Consider the following 18138-nt stretch of genomic DNA (forward strand, 5'->3'; position numbering starts at 1 on the left):
TGCCCTGATAATACAGGTTAGCAACCAACTTTACAAAATTCAAGATATTTTATTAAGATGAAAGAAAAAGAGATTTTGGTGCTGGATTTTAAGTCATGTGGGGTTAATTATTATCAGAAGAATTGTATCTTGTCAAAAGGAGATTTTCCTGACTGAATTGATGTTTCCTATTATACGTATCCTATTCCTATTATTAACAGTATTTACTATGGAGTTTAGAAATTAAATTTTGAAGGGGTGGTGAAAATTAAAATCTTGTTCCTGAAATTTTACACCGTGCATGGACCAGTAGAAAGATATACCTTCTTTGGAAGCAAAACTCTATGTCTCTGAAACAGCTAAAGTCAGAAGTTTGTATCTTCTGTGAGTTCTCTTTGTAATTGCTACTCATAAATTTAGCTTCTCTCTTTGGCAACATAATAGAGCAGCTACTGAGAAACAAATTTACTAAAACACTTTGAAGTCTGCCAGATAATCTTGATTTTTTTTTAATAGTAATACAAAATTAATGAATAGAGAGCAGAAGATATATTGTCATATGTCTGACTTTTAGCCATATAATGTATTCTTTAAGATATTTTAGCACTGGGCTTAAGGTGTAAGTTATGGAGACACCATACTGTCTTACACCATGGCTGCAATAGAGAACTCATAACTTTGATTCCTTAAATTCAGCCTTAATTAGAAGCCTCTCCTGGATTGTTGATTAGTCTTTCTGTCCCCATCACCAATGTGTCAAAATTCTGTTCCCAAACTTAAATCAAATTGGAAATGAACTATCATGTTGACTGAAATGAAGGGTGATGACAAACAATGAAGGGTAATGATAAACAATAACTTTGAAGGGAGGCATTTAGTGCAGTACACAAAGATTAGTATTACTTCTGATCACATTTAATAGCTTCAATAATGAGCTAGAAGAGGGAGTAAATGGTACATTAATGAAATCTGCAGATCTATTAAACTAGGAGGAGCTGAGCACACTGCTGAAAATAGAGAAATAATTCAAGGGTTCTTGGGAAGATTAGAAACACCGGCAGAATATTGCAATGAGATTCCATTTAGAAGACAAATGAATAATATTTTGGTAAAAAATCAACAGATGGTAACAGGTAAAAATCTGGAGAGCTGTAATGCTGGAAGAGATTTAAAATTAAGAACATCAGGAAAACTAGGCAGGAATCTGTAACTGAGCAGTAGATAGAAACTGTGAAATTTGGGCAAAACTATTAAAGAATAAGTAAACAAGTAATGACTCATCTTAAAGCAGCTCTGCAACCATCAGTTTTCTTCTGTGTATAGCATGGGCACTGGAAAAACAGACTATCAGTCAGATGGTTAGAGATTTCACAGCTATGGAACTTTTTCCTGGAAGAAAACTTAAAAGTAAGCCATTCATATAACAGTGTTGTCCTTCATAAAGTGAATGACATAACAGTGAGCCACTGGCTAAAAAAACATTAAAAAGCCCAAGACTGAAGAAATAAAATATTCTCCCACTGCTTCTGGTAATTGAATCATGCAGCTTGAATTTTTTTTATATTCCCGAGGAAACTGTCAATGGATTGCCAGCTGCTATGAGCTTTCCAATAGCAGATATATGGGTACAATATCTTGGAGACCTAAAGCTAGTTGCGAGCAAGTTAGCTGCATTTGGGGAACTCACACAAATTAATCTTGCTGGGAATAACTCTACACAAACTATAGCGGAGGGCCAAACTAGTGTTACGTCACTCCCTGAACTAGAAAAAGTCTCAGCAATTCAACACAGCAACAGCATTAGGATGTATAGTAAGTTTGTTAAGTGATATTCCATATTGGTCATCAGTCTTCAGAAGTCCTTGATAGTTCTTGGATGTTGAAGGCAATTGTCCTTTATTGCTGAGTGCATCCATACAGTATTTTAAAGTGGGCTTGTCTGCTCAGGAGTTTGTCACTGTCACAGCATCGTGACACAACACTGAGTGCGCAGAGCAGGGCGTTGATCCACAGCTTTAAATTTGCACACTTCAGTAGAAAACCTGGCAAAAGCCCTTTCATGTAAAACCACACTCTATTCATTTATATCTTGACATGTCCTGCTGTTCCATGCTTCACTTATCTTTTAGGTGAACAAGCTTGAAAACAATAAGCCATCATGCAAAAATATCAGGATAAAAAAAGAGGAAGATATATATATATGAAATACAACACAAAAATACAGGGAGGCCCTTGGGTCCCTTGTGAATGCACTCTGTTTGCTGAGACAGCACCCTTTCACTGGTGTTTCAGGGAGAGCTGTCTAAATTTTCCAGAAACTGAGAGTTTCAAGATGTTTGCAGAGCTACCTACTGGCAAAATCAAAATATGATTTTGACAAGGAAAATATCTGCTGCAACTTATCAGTTTGGCTGCAACTGGTTGTAAAGACACATCTGAATTATTTTAGCTAAACTTGTTTATTTTTAAAATAGAAGGCAAAGTCTTACACAAACCTTACAAAGTGGCACAATTTCCCTATTTATGCCATGAATCTGTAGGCTATTTTGCAACATAGCTAAATCTTCAAAATCATGTATATAGAATCTTCACTGCACATCTTGGTTCTGCTTTAAAATCTACTATGCCTCATTCTTTACACTAGGTACACTTTGAAATCCCAGCAATTTATCATCTGGAACATAATTTAAGTGCCCGTAACAAGAAGTCAAATTTAGCTCATTTGAAAATGTAAGTCCAGTATCTGTTTGTTTTGCTGTTTCTGAAATGTCTCCCTTCTTAACAGGCAAATCATATTTACCCTCAGAAATTTGTTGTATTGCTTGGTTTTATTGCTGAAAGATTATATACATGATGTCTATATTATTCTCCCATTCTAACATTCACAACTTACATATTTCCTAGCACAGGAATATTTTTAATTTCTTCTGACCCCACATGCCATCAACAAGAAGTGTGCTGACATCACATCACATGGCAGGGGGTGAAAACATTGCTGAGATGTTTGAATACTTACAGGCACAATATCTGTGGAGATCACTAACCAGAGCCAAACAAATTTGAAAGAAAACTGACACTGTGAGAATACATGGATGAATAAATATTGGTACTGCAACGTGATGGAAAGCCTGAAAAGCTGGTGCTGGTACCAGGCACCAGAGAATATACTTGAAGGAGACATTACACATGCTGGTACTAAGGGAAATGCTTGAAGCAACATCCATGAGACCACAAAAAAGCAAAAATCAATACCATCAGATAAACCTGTTTTTAAAACTGAATTATCACAGAAACACTTTTTTTTTTTTTCCCATTTATATACAGGTTTTCTCACCAAAGCACTAATAACCTAACATTTCTTAACAACTTTTACTGCTTTTTTTTTTTTTTTTTCTTTCAAGGTTTGGGTTTTCGTGTTTTTGTTTTTTTTTTTTATTTGTTTGTTTGCTTTGGGGGTTTTTATTGCTTTTAGTTATTTTAATACAATCATAGAATAAACCAGGAAAGGACTCTGCCCAGACCAATTTTATATTGGGGATATATTGATGAAACAAAATTATTTCAGCATTTATAATGTGCATAAAGTCCTGCTGAGTCCCACTATTTGTTTTGAGAATTAGCTTGAAATAGTGCAACTAGTTTATACAGCACTGAAACTGTATCTTTCATTTTCTTTTTCTTCCAGAAATTCTGTTTCTCAAGTCATTGACTATGACTAATGACATTGACTATGACTTCAGCAAATATGTTTGAAAAGCTTCTTCCACCACCAGTCAGGATTAAGAAATCCCATTATATTAGTCCATTTACATAAAATACACTTCCCTGTATCAGCAATATAGAACCATCTACTATTAAATGGCAGCACACTCTGAGAGACAGTAGTTGATATTACTTTTCAAAAGATTTGTGCTACCCCATTATCCTGTAAATATTTTTTCCTTTTGCAAGAAATACTATCCATTGTTCTCCTTTTCATCCTGCAAAAGAGTAGTGAGCACTATTGCTTGCACCTGGAAAAGGAGATGTACAACAGTACTTTAATTTGACAAATTAATTCAAATACCTATTTGAAATTCAGTAAACACAGGCTATTTTTCAAACAATTTGAGTTTTATGCATACATATGCACACACATATACACACAAATATATATAGTCTTCCAAATAGTAGTACAGATGTGCAGTGATATCTCAGGCCTATGTTATTCTGGAAATACCACAAAACATGCACCTGACTCTGAAGCTAATCAAATAGAATAAAATGAAAAAAAAAATCAACACAGTTGCTTAACATAGCTTTCTATTTCTTTATTTTAACACACAAATTTTAAAAAAATATTAAAGAATACAGTAGGCATCATGAGGCAGCACTGACCTTTTTGCCATCACAAAAGTTGTTTCCTTAATAAAGAAGTCACATGGAGAAATACAGTGTCTCATTCAATTTAAGCTCTTTATGTCTTCCCGTATATTTTAGCTTGGCACAGATTAAACTGAACTATGACATAGTGTAGATGAAATTAAACATATTTTTCCCCTTCTGACAAAATACTCCAGAATTTTATAATCAGACAACAAAAAAAGTGGAGCTTATAAGTAAGCAAGTTTATTTTTAGATCAAGCTCCTTTGATTGTCTCTTAATTGCCCTTCAGACTAAACTGGTGAATAGAACTAGTAATGGTTGTTGTATGAAAGTTTTTGGCTGCTGAGTGACCAATATCCCATAGGAAGCAACAGTTAGCGAGCTCTGAGGATGTGGATAGTTGGCACAGATCCATACTGAGCTCTTAGAAATGTTTCTGGTTCCTCACATTCCCATGGAGGTATGTAGAAAAAATTGTGTTTAGGTAATTAAAAGACAACATCATGATCTATGGCATAGATTGGGGCAGGGGAACAAAGGCAACCTTTTATTTTCTAGCTTTTGAAAAGCAGATTTTGTGAATTACCACTATTTAGCAGAATACATAAAGCAGCTTATTAAATGTATTTAAAATCTGTCCAATGGTGGTGCTACTACCCACATCACTCTCCTCTCAGTCTGAGCCAAGGCAAGAAGTTGTAGCAACAGAAAGCTTTTACCTTTTATGTGGACTTTGCTGTTGGTTGCAGTTACTTGTTTCCTTGCCAAAGAGTGAGTAACTTTTTGTTGAGTTCCAAGTTCTCCAGCAGACTGTGCTCTACAGATTACCCATTATTTTATACTCTGTTTCTGGCTTGTGTTCATGATCTTAGCCTCAGTTTTGTTTTGGTTTGTCTTTTGCATTTTTTTAAAACAGGGCCTTTGGCAGTAGCAGGAGAATGACAGGGGAACTTTTGTTGGGCCTCCAAATTCTAGCATGGAGACTGCTCCAGCTCTGTAGGAGCAGTCCAATCCACTTAATGAAAAGATGATAGGGGCTGAAGTGTTCTCAAAACAGACAGAATCTTTGGCAGATTATACAACCAAACATTAACAAGCTCTCCACTGAGCTTGTGTAATGTGTATTTCTTCTTCAAAGCTTACAACTGGGTCCAAATTTATGGAAGCTTAATAGATATGGCAAGAGAGGTAAGATGACAAGAATGTGTCATTGGTGTCCCAATTTTTACTCACTCCTCAGTCAGTGCCTAGAGTGCTAAATCTATCTTGCTTCCTTTCTGCAGAAATTTCATGCTTTAGACACCTCTAATCTAAATATCTCTCTGATATAAATTCGAGACTGAAAACAAAAAGGCAGCCAGACTTGTGGCCTGAAACAATGAAGAATAGATGTAATGGTAATTAGACATCTTAAATGAATTTTTTGCAATGGTCCAGCTCTTGTTTAGCCTGAGACAGGTTAGAATATGCATTTCTCAATAACCAGATGAGTGTCTTAAGCAGCACATATTGGTTATCCTGTGCTGAACCCAAAAATTCCTCTTTTTTTTTTTCCTTCTTCTTAGCATCCTGGGTATCTTTTTGATAAAAAGTGTACCATAATGCTGCATTCTGACAAGATATCTTGGTTCTAAATCTCAGTTTTCAACTGTAAAGGAAAAAAAAAATGTCATAGTAATTTCTTTTTAGACCTCATCTTTCCATATTCACAGTTTTCCTCCTTTTAAACATCTTAGTCTGGAATTCCCCAGGGTAGAGTGGAAGAAATGCAAATTCAATTTCCACAAGTAGAATACCCAAAGGTTTCCATTTTGGACTCTATATGGACACAGGCTCTACAAACAAAATCCACAAAAGCTTTCCATTAGTCATTGACAGTTGGATCAAGTCTTAACTTTCACCACAAAAACCAAAATATTTAATGAACGGGAATAAAATAAAAAGAAAAAATAACATATGAATGTTATCAAAAATTTTTCTCCATCAAAATATTCTTTTTATATGACTGTAACTGGTATATTTAAAGGTACTTTTGCAGTCTTCTTTCAACATGGCTGAACTTCCACTATGGCATGGGATGTTAATAGTGTTGCAAAAGGGATTTGGGTTTTTTATTTCACTCTTCTTCTCCTATTCAAGATTAGCCAAGTCCTCATGCTATATATAAGATTGCTAAGAGTTTTTTAAAGGCTGCAGGTTTAGTATTTTTCCTGCAGTTACAGAATACAGCCCTGGATTGATGCTTAGAACAGATCCAAAATATGTATCATTCATCATGTTTTGTGTCATGTGCTATTGGTTATAGAGCTTGCAGTTGTTATCCAGCTGGATTAGTGCCTTAACCATGCCTTTGCTATTCAAAGAGAAGGTTTAAAATGAACAATATCTTTGTTCTCCTACAATAGTTCAGTGAGAATGTCAGCATAACAGAGCAAGCTGGGAACACTTTTGAGAAGATCTTGTGATTATTGTAATACCTGTTTATCACTATTCCTGTTTATTACCCTGGAATACTTCATAGCCATTAATTTCTCTAGGCACTGTTTTGTTCTCTCTTTAAAAATAAGGTGATACTAAGTTGAAACTTTTTCAGTTTTTTTCCCTTGAATACACTGAGTTTTCAAATGAAAGGTGTTCACAGATGAAACAATGGAACGAGAACACAGTACATAGGGAATAACACTGCCAAAAGAAAAAGAATCCTTAAAATAAAAAATAAAAAAATAAAAAAAAACAAGAAAAAAGAAAAATAAGTATGTTCATACCAATTGCTTACTGCCACAATACTAGAATCATTCAGTGCAAAAAGATTATAATCGATTATAATGCTGTTGTGCACAGATCTTTCTCTGTCCCTGGAAAGACACTACACAGGAGAAAAGAGCCCCTAATGAAAAGAGAAATGATTTCTCAAAGGCCACACAAAAGATCAATATCAGGATTAGGAAAACATTTAGATCTTTCATCAGGCACATGTCCTTTCCAGAGGACAATACCTATCTCTACCTTCTCACTTCTACTGCAGAATTACCTGGCACCGAGCACATTTCTGAAAAGCTAAGGAAACATCCAGACAGATGTTTACTTTCCAATATATAAAAATGGAAATCTAGAAGTTTTTGTTAGCTTTAACTGTCTTTCATATTGAGGTATACACTGAAAGCTAATATATAGCTCTGTTTTGTTCTGGCAGGCATGTCTGTTGGAATGCACAACAGAATTTGGAACTCTGTATGTTCCTTCAAAAACTGACATTAACAGAGCTTTGTAACTGAAATGCTAAAATGTCAGAAACAAGACCTGAAACCCAAACCCATGAATCTCAGCTCTGCCCTTCTCTGCAGTAAGCTGAATGTACTGCTGAGTGAATGCTGAAATATATCTTTTCATCCATAACTTTGCAATAGCAAGTTTCCTGTACTAAATTTACTTTGCATCTTAAAAGTTTAAAAGTTGAATGATTGCCTATTAAAGCCAATACTATAGAATCTCAGCTTCTATGGAGAAGAAAATATTAAAGGCATGTGTTCTGTATACAAACAACTAAAATAGGAACATTGTAATGACATTAGAAATTACCTTTTTATCATTCAAATTTTTCCTGTGAATCTGTAAGGGAAAGAGGTGATTTTATAAAAGACATAATTAGATCTGCTTTTGAGGAGAGTTGTGATCACAATCTACTAAGAGGATGGATAAGTATTTGACTATGGGACTAGAATTTTTACAAAAGTGACAAACCTATCTGAAAACAAGAGCTTTTCCATTGGACAAAATCAAAAAACTGCTATGCTTTTCCATTGTGGCTTACCTCTGTCACTGTTCACTTAAAGCACTTTAACATTTATCCTCTTAACAATCATTACAGCTTGAATAATATGTTTGCATAGTTATTCATCACTAAGATAAATTAAGGAATTTTTTGTTTAAGGCTGGGAAAAGGAAAAAAAATGTTTGGTTATATGACCATAATTCAGGGAATTCTATGGAGTAATGCCATTATCCCACTCACAGCATTTGATACTTGGTAACCTCCCATGAGTTCATTCATTCTGCTCAGACAGGCACTTCTGCAGGCACTGTGTCTCTTTGTGATTCCTTGACCATGGTACAATCTCTCCTGGGTGCTTGTCTCCCATGCAATATCACTGCATCATTTAGTGAGATAAATGCTTACATGTACTTATTCTGAGACAGGAACCACACCAAAAGGGGAGGAAATAATTCAATTTTCCAAACATTGGCAATTTCATAATTAAATTTGTTTCTTAAAGCTCTGTTTCTTTCTAAACGAGGTCCATACCAATTAAAAAGAAATAGTTTGGATAATCTGTATAAGTCTATCAAATAGGAACAGATTGGTAAAAAAACACTGAAAAGAACATATGTATACTAAGTGTTCTCTCAGATAAATTTCAAAGTCTTCAGGTACGAGTCTTGCTTAAAGCTCTGTAAGAAAAAATCCACAATCCTTCACGTAAGGAAAAGCAAATTGTTACATGACTTAAGATCACAAAACTGGATGATATTTTTTTTTCCTCTTAAACTTAATAAGTGAACTAGAATAAAATTGACCTCTGGTCAATGATCATATCTGAGAAATTTCAGCTGTGAAGGTAAAAACAGTTTGACAAAGTCATAAATAGCTGACAAGGACAGAAAGGAAACATTTAAAAACCCTATAAATGTCGCTATGTTTTCCATTTGGAATACCATTGCTAGTACTTTTACAATGCAGTACAGACAGCAGTCTAAGGTGATCAATGGAACAACAACATGTCTTAAAAATTGTCTTAAAAAAGAGGAAAAGTATCATGAAGATTAGAGATGAGGTCACAGATCATCCAGAAGACCACCTACAAAGGAGTAAGACAAAGAAAAAAAGTCTTTTTTAGCCAGCTTCAGTTTCTTGCTGGAATGACCTTTGAACCTCTAAGTCATCAGTTTCCAAACACCCAGCTCTACTGGCCAATTACTCAGCAGAACATGACATGATCAATGATCTGAAAGTTTTCAGCTGGTTGTATTGATCAAATATATAAACAAAACACAATTGTCAGCTGCTTTGAGTTTACTGCTGATGAAGTGATGTTTAAAACAATTAATGAATTAATGTTCAAACATAGATGAAAAAAAACCTTAGCTGATATAAAAGAGCAAAAATATTTACTACTCAATTAATTTTCCTTATAATTGATTTTTTAAATTGTTTGACTGGCAAAACAGAAGTGTGAGCTATAATTACCAGCTACCTATAATAGCTTTTTCTTTTTATTTTGTTTTTTTGATTTCTGTTAATTATTATTAAAGTGAAGGAAGCAGGATCACTGGTGCTGCCAAACTCTTTTCAAATTATTGGTGCTAAAAAGATAAATATCAGAAAATGCAAATTATTACAAAATATGAAGGTTGATTACTTTTTGTGAAAAAACAGGCAGATGAGCAAATGCTATGAAATGCTGAGGCAGGGCTGGGGCACACAAAGGAGTTATGGTAAACTAATGAGCTTCCAGGTGTCGGCTGAGCTTGGGTAGCTAGTGATATTTGCACTCTTAGACTGGAGCAAATCTGAAACAAAAGGTGTGGGATATATCTTGAGAAAAAGCACCCTCTGTCAGCGGGACCAGCCCTGAACAAGAATTGAAGTTTGCAAAGGCACACCACTTTATGAAGAACAACTTACTTCACTCCTCCTTGACCTACTCTGAAAATAGGAACAATTTCAACTTTTAAAGGCAGTAATTTAATTTCCTTCTGACAGCAACAGAATGATCCAGGACTCAGTACTATCTTGCCTTTTCAGAAGTGTCTATAAAACAGGGATTCCTTTCAAAAAAAGATTTGGAGTCAAATTCATTATTGGTCTTCTGGAAAATGTAATTTATGTCTTGCTTAGCCAGGTAAGATGGGAGGCAAGCTAGCTGTTAGAAAATAAGGAGCTGAGTTAAAGAAAATGGAAAGGGAAAGAATTAAGCATGAAAAGAATACTATTTAAGGAAAGGGTGAATACTGAGAGATTAATTTACTGTTAGTTCCATTTTATCTCTTGTAAGTACATTTTTTAATTCTTTAAATCGAACTTCTTCTGCTCTATGTGTATTGCCATTATTTCCCTGGAATGGAAAATGTCTGTTTTGTTCAGCAAGTGCATGTTAGAAATCTTGTGCTATTAAAAGATGATTCCAATGTTAACTACTATACAAAGGATTAAATCTTAACTAAGTAGTATTAAAAAGTGACTCTATAAACCTTTAGGTTATTGGTACTTAAAGATTTTTCAAAGAAAAGAAGGCCAATATGAGGGATTAATAGTTAAGGTTATGCAAAATCCACTTAATCAGCATGGCTAATTTTAGCTTTGACTAAAGCTGTTGGCAACTATGTGTATTTTGCTTTGGGGCTTTACTTTTGAAGGGAGTGATGAATACATTTTTGAGGTAAATTTATCTTAACTGAAAGTCTACCTAATGCTCTTTAATTGCTGAAAAAGTGATTTTAATAGCATTTGCATTTAGGAGAGGAAGATCTTCAGCTGTGCATCTTTAAGACCCTAAAATAAGCATTTTATTTTCACATTTATATAATATACTGCTTGATATAAAACAGGTGAATTTCATAAACAAGTCATCAACATGGGCATTGTTTATGAAGAAATAATAGTTCTGATAGTACATACTCTAGTCAAAAAAACTGGAGCATACTCCAAAGATACAAATACAATGATTTGTCAAACTATCTAGGGCAAAAATGTTGAGAATGAGGGTCTTTCATTGACAAATGCTACCTAAGCAAGGCAGATGCATAGTGTCATCTCAAGTAGCCCAGGTATTTTAAACCAGAAATATAAACTTGATAATACTTGCAGCACCTTTACCTGGCTCCAAAGTCACAAAGGTTTCAATCATTCAACATGAAGTGGATTAAATGGCGGTTATGCTCTTAGCTTAAATGAATTCAAACTATATGAATACAAACTCTACACTTCCTGTCCTTGGAGAGTCACATAAAATTTGACTGCATCTTAAACTGGTGGGGTAAGGTGTTGAGAAAGTAAGGGCTGGGCATTAGGTGAACTCAACCTCACGAGGCTGTCAAAAATTGTGTGGGAGAAGCTACCCTTTATATTACAAAAATGAAGAGCCATGGTCATCATTCCATAGTGGATGATAAAAGGCATTATCTAGTGGAAAAAATGGGCAAACCTAGTAAAATTAGACTATTGATTTACAGTTATGTGAAATTTGGGTAAGTGTACCTATGCTAGCACACTGCAATTATTCACACAAACAAGGCAATGTTATGTTAAAACATATGGTAAGATCCTAGCATACTAGTATAGAAGTTAATTTATCATAAATTGAAGTCTCTTCAGGTACTTTCAATACTACTTTATTTTCAGTGTCATTAATGAATGAATTAATTGAAATTCATGCAGCTTTGCTTCCCTACACCTGCTGTCATGGCCTGAGAAGATCATCCCACCTTCCCTTTCTTTTAGCATTTTCATGCCACTTTTCAGCTAGGATCATAAGGCGTGATATACTGGAATAGATTCAGTGTATCCAAATATGTGAGTATTCTGTGTGTGGCAATAATTAGCGTCTTCAGAAGAAAGCACACAAATTCCCAGTGAGCAAATAAACTTTCTCTCAGCCTATGCCAAGGGCTGGAGAAGCACTTTGTATGAAAGCTTAAAATTGCATGAAGTCAGTTCACTCTAAAACCAGGCAAAGTGAGTAACTGAACAAAAGGCATTTCAGGGAAACACAGAATCTCAGCCTATCAGGAATGATGCTTTTCAGGAGTGATGGTGGTAGAATCACCATCTCTAGATGTGTTTAAAAAAAGACTGGACATGGCACTTGGTGCTATAGTCTAGCTGAGGTGTTGGGGCATAGGTTGGACTTGATGATCTTAGAGGTCTCTTCCAACCTCATTATTCTGTGATTCTGTGATTTTCCTTTCAGTAGAAAATTTATTCTGTAATGAAGGTTGTGATTAGCTCTGTGTACTTACACCTCAACAGAGGTTGAGTTTCAGCTAACTAGTTGACGTGTTGATAGTACTGTTATTTTGATAGTAATTGTGCAATTGACTAAAGGCTCACATAAATATGTGGGTGGCAAGCTTGTACTGATCTTGGTGCTGCCATGGCCACATTGCTATACAGAGCTGTGCTGTAGACTGCCTCTCCTACAGGCAGTATCTGCAAGGGCTAGTGTTACAGGGTTTTTTAGTGTTATTGTTTTTTAGTGTTTTGGCATTCCTTGGTTATAGGTCCCACAAGAAGCCATATGTTCCCCCATGCTCATGTTAGAAAAGCTGTTTTCCAGGTTGCAAATGGCAATCAGACTAGACTCAATGAAACTGAGATAATACATATTGTACTATTTCCCTTGGTTAAATGTCATCCAGTAATACAATTCTGCCTTTTTAAAATATTCCTATTTATATTTTATAATTATGTTATATTTATGTTTATATTTATCTATATTTTTATTTATAAATAAATAACTGTATTATTTCCCTTGGTTAAATGTCATCCAGTAATACAATTCCGCCTTTTAAAAATCTTCCTGCTCCCACCATCTAGTCTTACTCAGATATTGCCTTTGATTCTTGGTTTAGATAGTTGAATGGCAGACTGCTGCATGGTACTCTTTGCTACACCTCAGAAGAAGCTGTACCTCTTTGACTGGAAAAAAAATGTTGGTAGAGATTTGTAGGAGGTATGTCTTTGTAAATGAATTATGCTAATAGCTTGGTTAAGAATCTTCAAAGTATTAACTTTTCTGTTATCCATTGTAGACTAGCAGTTGGAGAACAGTAAATATGAGCAATAAGGATCTGAGCCTGAAATTTCCTATATAGCTGTAATTCAAATTTCTTCACCTTCAGAGAATCACACAGCCCCCATTTCCTTAAACAGTTGGGTTTTTTTTTGTTGTTTTTTTTTTTTTTTTCTGAAGTAATTCAGAAAGGGCATATGTATCTTCACATCTTAACATTTGTTATTTGCATTCTTACTTACATGTATGTGACCTAATGAACTTCTGTGGGGTAGATCTCAAAAACACTTTAAAACTTTGAGAACTAATTTTCTGTATGTGTTTCTACATAGATATTTCTATTACAGCTTTTCAATTAAAAAAGGAAAAAAAATACCCTCCCATATCTTCTAGGAAACATTCTTAAAAATGTATTTTAAGCTCTGATTAATTTAATTAATTTAAGCTCCCTATATCAGAAGCTGTTAGGTTTTTTTTTAAGTGAAAGCATTGTTACTTACGAATAAATTTGTTTAGGTATCCTATAACAAATGGTTTCAGTTTTAGAGCAGAAGTACCTATATCCATTATAACTCACAATAAAGAATTGTAAACTTTGGAGGCTATGTAAATCTCTGTACCATTCATTGTGCTGCTTCAAAAAAACAGCATCTAAAAAAAGGCTGACAATTACCTGTAATGTAAAAAATGGGACATTAGATAGGGTGTACTACTTCCACCAACTTTTGAAAGCATTCCTGGCACATTACTTCCTCTGAAAGGAGGGGTAGTATTGTGTGAGCTTCTTTAAATGACCATACAGCCTGCTGAGAGTAACTTAAAAGATCTCATGTCTTCTCTTTTCACACTGCATCAACTCCAGCCATGTGGCCCTCCAACAGCAACAACTCCACAGTCACTCTTGTTTACTGTCTATTCCACCCATCATAAACAACATTTCCCCTCTGTATATTGCATGTACCCTTTATTTTCTTCTCAGCAAGCAGGACTTGCAATCTAATATGTATTTGTATGCTGTTAAAGGTTGCTGCCATTTTCTATGAAATGAATATGTCTAAGAAGAAATTGAGTTATAAGGGAAAAAAACCCTAATTTCATCCATTTTAATTATGTATTTTAAACTCTTAAATTTATCCTAAGACAATGTTGTGATTGTACTAGCACACACATTTGAGGTAGCATTCATTATGAGGGAAAACAAAGTTACCTTCATCTTTTTCCCTGAAAAAAAACCTAGTGAAGTAATTTTCTACTATTTAAAATACAAGCTCATAACTTTTTAACCCCAATCTATCTAATGATATTGTATCCTTGCCCTTTTTAAAATTAACTATTCAAGTTGTGTGGTACTTGACTGAAATGAGAAGGCTCACTGCTTATGAGTGCAAAGCCGTTCCTGGGGAAGTCAGAAGCAATTTTGCATTTTTTTCAACTTTAATGCAATCTGGATTGCATTAAGGGTGTAGAAATGACCGTGGCAAAAGTTTTACTGACTAGGAATTTTTTTGTGGCATATATATATATTCATTATACTTTAAAATAAACACTACTGAAGTCTATGTGCAGACAAAATCAATGTTCCTTTCCTCTAACTGCAATGAAAAGTCTTGACAATGATGAGAGAGCTGATGTTCCTGCTACAATTTCTGTCTGTAAGTCTTATAAAGAGTGTCTTATTGATATCTTGCGATTTTATACCTCTATCATCTATTGTTCTTAGCACATGAGCTTTTGGGAGAAGAACATGTTTCTGTATTCTTAAAAGCCAAAACATTCTCTTAGTTGTCAAAAAACATAGGTGACTTTTCTCCTCTTCACCAAATTCAATTATTGCAAACCAGCACATTGCCATATCTGCCAACAGCACGACTATTTGCTGTGGTAAAAACAAATAAATAATCATATGAATCTTTATTAGCTTTTATAAAGAAAACAGAGCAAAATTTCCCAAAGACATGTAGTGCCAGTAGACATCTTTTTTTCACTCAGTCAAAACAAAAAGGCATAAACATTTCATGAATCCTGCGATTTTAGATGAATGGACAGAAATACCAGTCAACAGAAGCAACGTCAATAAATAAATTTGAGATAATCCTGCAGCAACCAAAGCGCTATTTAGATATGCTTTGGAATATTTAATGTATCTAAATAAAGCAGCTCAGCTGTGTAGCAGAAAACTGATGCTGATGTAAGCTATTCTGGTGCTGGCATGGAACCAAAATGGCTGACATTTTTGCTGGTCTGCTCAGTTTCTTTATTTAGGTGTTTCTTACATGAGATGCTGTTTTATTAGTGGTTTTTTTTTTTTTTTTGACTTAAGAAAAAAAGTCCCTTCATGTCTCAATTGAGCTGTGTAAGATGTTTGATTGTACAAAGTGTTTTTGATCTACTCCCACCTATCAGCTCCATTGGAAAAGATTTTCAGTGTTTGATTTATTTACCTGTGTGTTCATTTTGTGCTGGTTCTATTTAATCCAACTAAACTTCTTTTTGAGACTGCCATGTGCAACCAGGATCAGTGTTTTACTAATATTAAGAAATTCTGTCTACCACTTCTGCTTTGTGCATTCATTACCTCATAGAAGAAACCAATTAGTTTGGTTTCACTTGATTTATGCTTTTTACAAATGTGTTACCGATTTATCACTGCGTTTTCTTCAACCTGTTTACATACTGATTGCTCTTGCTTTACTAATTGTTCTAGTTATTTGTCAGATATTGAAGTTAAATAGCGGCCTATAATTCTTCTTCATTTTTCTTCAACCCTCACTTATTCTTTTATTTTAAATTGTAGTACAATTTTTGCCTCCCATTGGTTTCCAGAGGCAAAGAAACATTGATGGTTATTAAACTGAGCATTAAGCAATAGCACAACTAATAAAATCTAGCTCAATTATCCAATGAATTAATGGGCAAAGGAGAAAGTTCTGCTTAAACAGGAGTAGTGAGGTTCCTTCCACCCTTGGCTCACAAGACCATATCCTCTCTTAATTCCTGTACTTCCTGTTGTCTGTAAGTGTGTATTTCTTCAGGGTGTGAGGGACAGTGAAGAAAAATGTTGTCCGTTGTTTGTTTAGCGTCTTCAGGTATGACTCAGCTGAGATTAAAGTTCACTGCTTCAGCCAAGCTAGAGTTAGGACTACAACATCAGTGCTAAGGCTGTATAGCAAGAAATAGAGCAAGAGCCAAAAGTTATGTAATCCCTGACTTTATCCGTGAGTGTCATGGCTTAATCCTGCTCACCACCTTAGACTCACACAGCTGCTTGCTCACTGCCCTGGTGGAAGATAGGGAGAAAACTGGAAAAGTAAAAGAGAAAACTCATAGGTTGAGATAAAGACAGTTTAATGGAAAAGCTGCCCACCCAAAAAAAGCAAGGAATTAATTCACCACTCCTCATGGGCAGGCAGATGTTTAGTTAGACATCTCTATGAGAGCAGGGCACCCTCAACACTGACTATCACTTCAAATGTGCCTTGCTTCCTCCTTCTCCCCACAGCTGTGCCTCGCTTCCTCCTTCTCCCCTCAGCTGTATATGCTGAGCATGATGCCACAGGATATGGAATATCCCTTGGGTCAGCTGGGGTCAGCTGTCCTGGCCATGTCCCCTGACAGTTCCTTGTGCACCTCCAGCCTCCTCACTAATGGGGTGGAGTGAGAAGAAAAGGCCTTGATGTTGTGTAAGGACAGTTCAGCAATTGCTAAAACATCCCTGTGTTTTCAATACACATACATCTGGGCATGGTATCTGGAATCTAGACAAAGAACTGAAGGTAGATCTATAAACTAACAGACAGTTCAGTGGGCTACTGATTCTCAACGTGCAGTTGCAGAAAAACAAAACACAGTAATGGGAAATAATGATAAATAGGAACAAAGAAGTTATATGGCATTGATGAGGCTAGTATTGGAATATTGTATACAGCTTTGGCAACTGTTTTTGGGGGGACGGGGGTTGAGAACTGGAGGACGTAAAGAAGAGGTCCACAGAAGAGAAGACATTTGTAAGACAGAGATGGTTTGGCTTTAAAAAGACTGCAAGGTGTTATGATTTCACTGTATTGTTACAATTCCTGTGCGTTAGATAAAGAGTACTGAATAATGCCTTTATACTAGTTTTTAAAAAAGCACAACTGATTTTTAAAACTGAAGGTGAATGGTCACTGGAAATAGATTACTAAAAGAGGCAATAAATTCTCTAGCTCTGGATGTTCTCAGAAATACCTTTATAGAGAGCTTAAATCAGTTACCATCCACTGAGTTCAATATGGACTTGTGATGGTTTCTTATATGTTAGACTATATGACTGAACAGTTTCTTCTGACATTAATTTCAAGGATTCTTGACCCTTTCTCCAATGAAGAAATATCTCAGTTCTCTTACCAAAACACTCTGATGCCAATTATTGCTCATAGCAATGCAGTCTTCATCAAGGTCTACAGGCAATGTTATTGCAGCTTCTCACATTTGTTGCAGAGGACGACAAGAGATAGAGTCACTTTTTGATCATCACTGTGGGGATCATGATTCATTTAAACAAGAAAAGTATTTCAAATTTTTCAATGTGACATCCATTCCTGAGAGTTGGTCATTTTGCAAACTAGAAATACACAAATCCCACTTACAAATTTTGACTCACTGGTTTTAATGAACTGCTGAATGTCAGCTCCTTCAGCCAATAGGGACAGCTTTTCCCACACAAATATGTGATATTTTATTATCATTATTATCTTCACATAATGCTAATTACACTGGAAGAAAATGGGCGAGAATCTTTATTATTGCTATTAGCAGAGAAGCTCAGCAGAATGTGATTCACAGGTATTCAGTGCACCTAGTAAATAGATTCTAAATTAAACAAACTCAGTTTTTAACACTAATTTTAATGGAAAAATATGAAACAAAGATCAGATCTGCTGGGAAAATAGGCAACCTTTTAAATTAATGTTCCCTGAGCCACAATTAATTTAGATTTAATAGGACAGTTAGTGTATGTTATATGAA

At 35.2% G+C, this 18138-nt stretch overlaps 1 protein-coding gene across 1 annotated transcript in view; it reads right to left on the minus strand.

Annotated features, from left to right (window-relative positions):
* The window catches only part of LOC128806849 (cytosolic beta-glucosidase-like), a 150489-nt gene that overhangs the window by 131527 nt on the left and 824 nt on the right, over window positions 1-18138 (minus strand). The gene's annotated exons all lie outside the window — the stretch shown is intronic.

This window comes from Vidua macroura, chromosome 4 (assembly GCF_024509145.1).
Source record: "Vidua macroura isolate BioBank_ID:100142 chromosome 4, ASM2450914v1, whole genome shotgun sequence".
Lineage (NCBI taxonomy): Eukaryota > Metazoa > Chordata > Aves > Passeriformes > Viduidae > Vidua > Vidua macroura.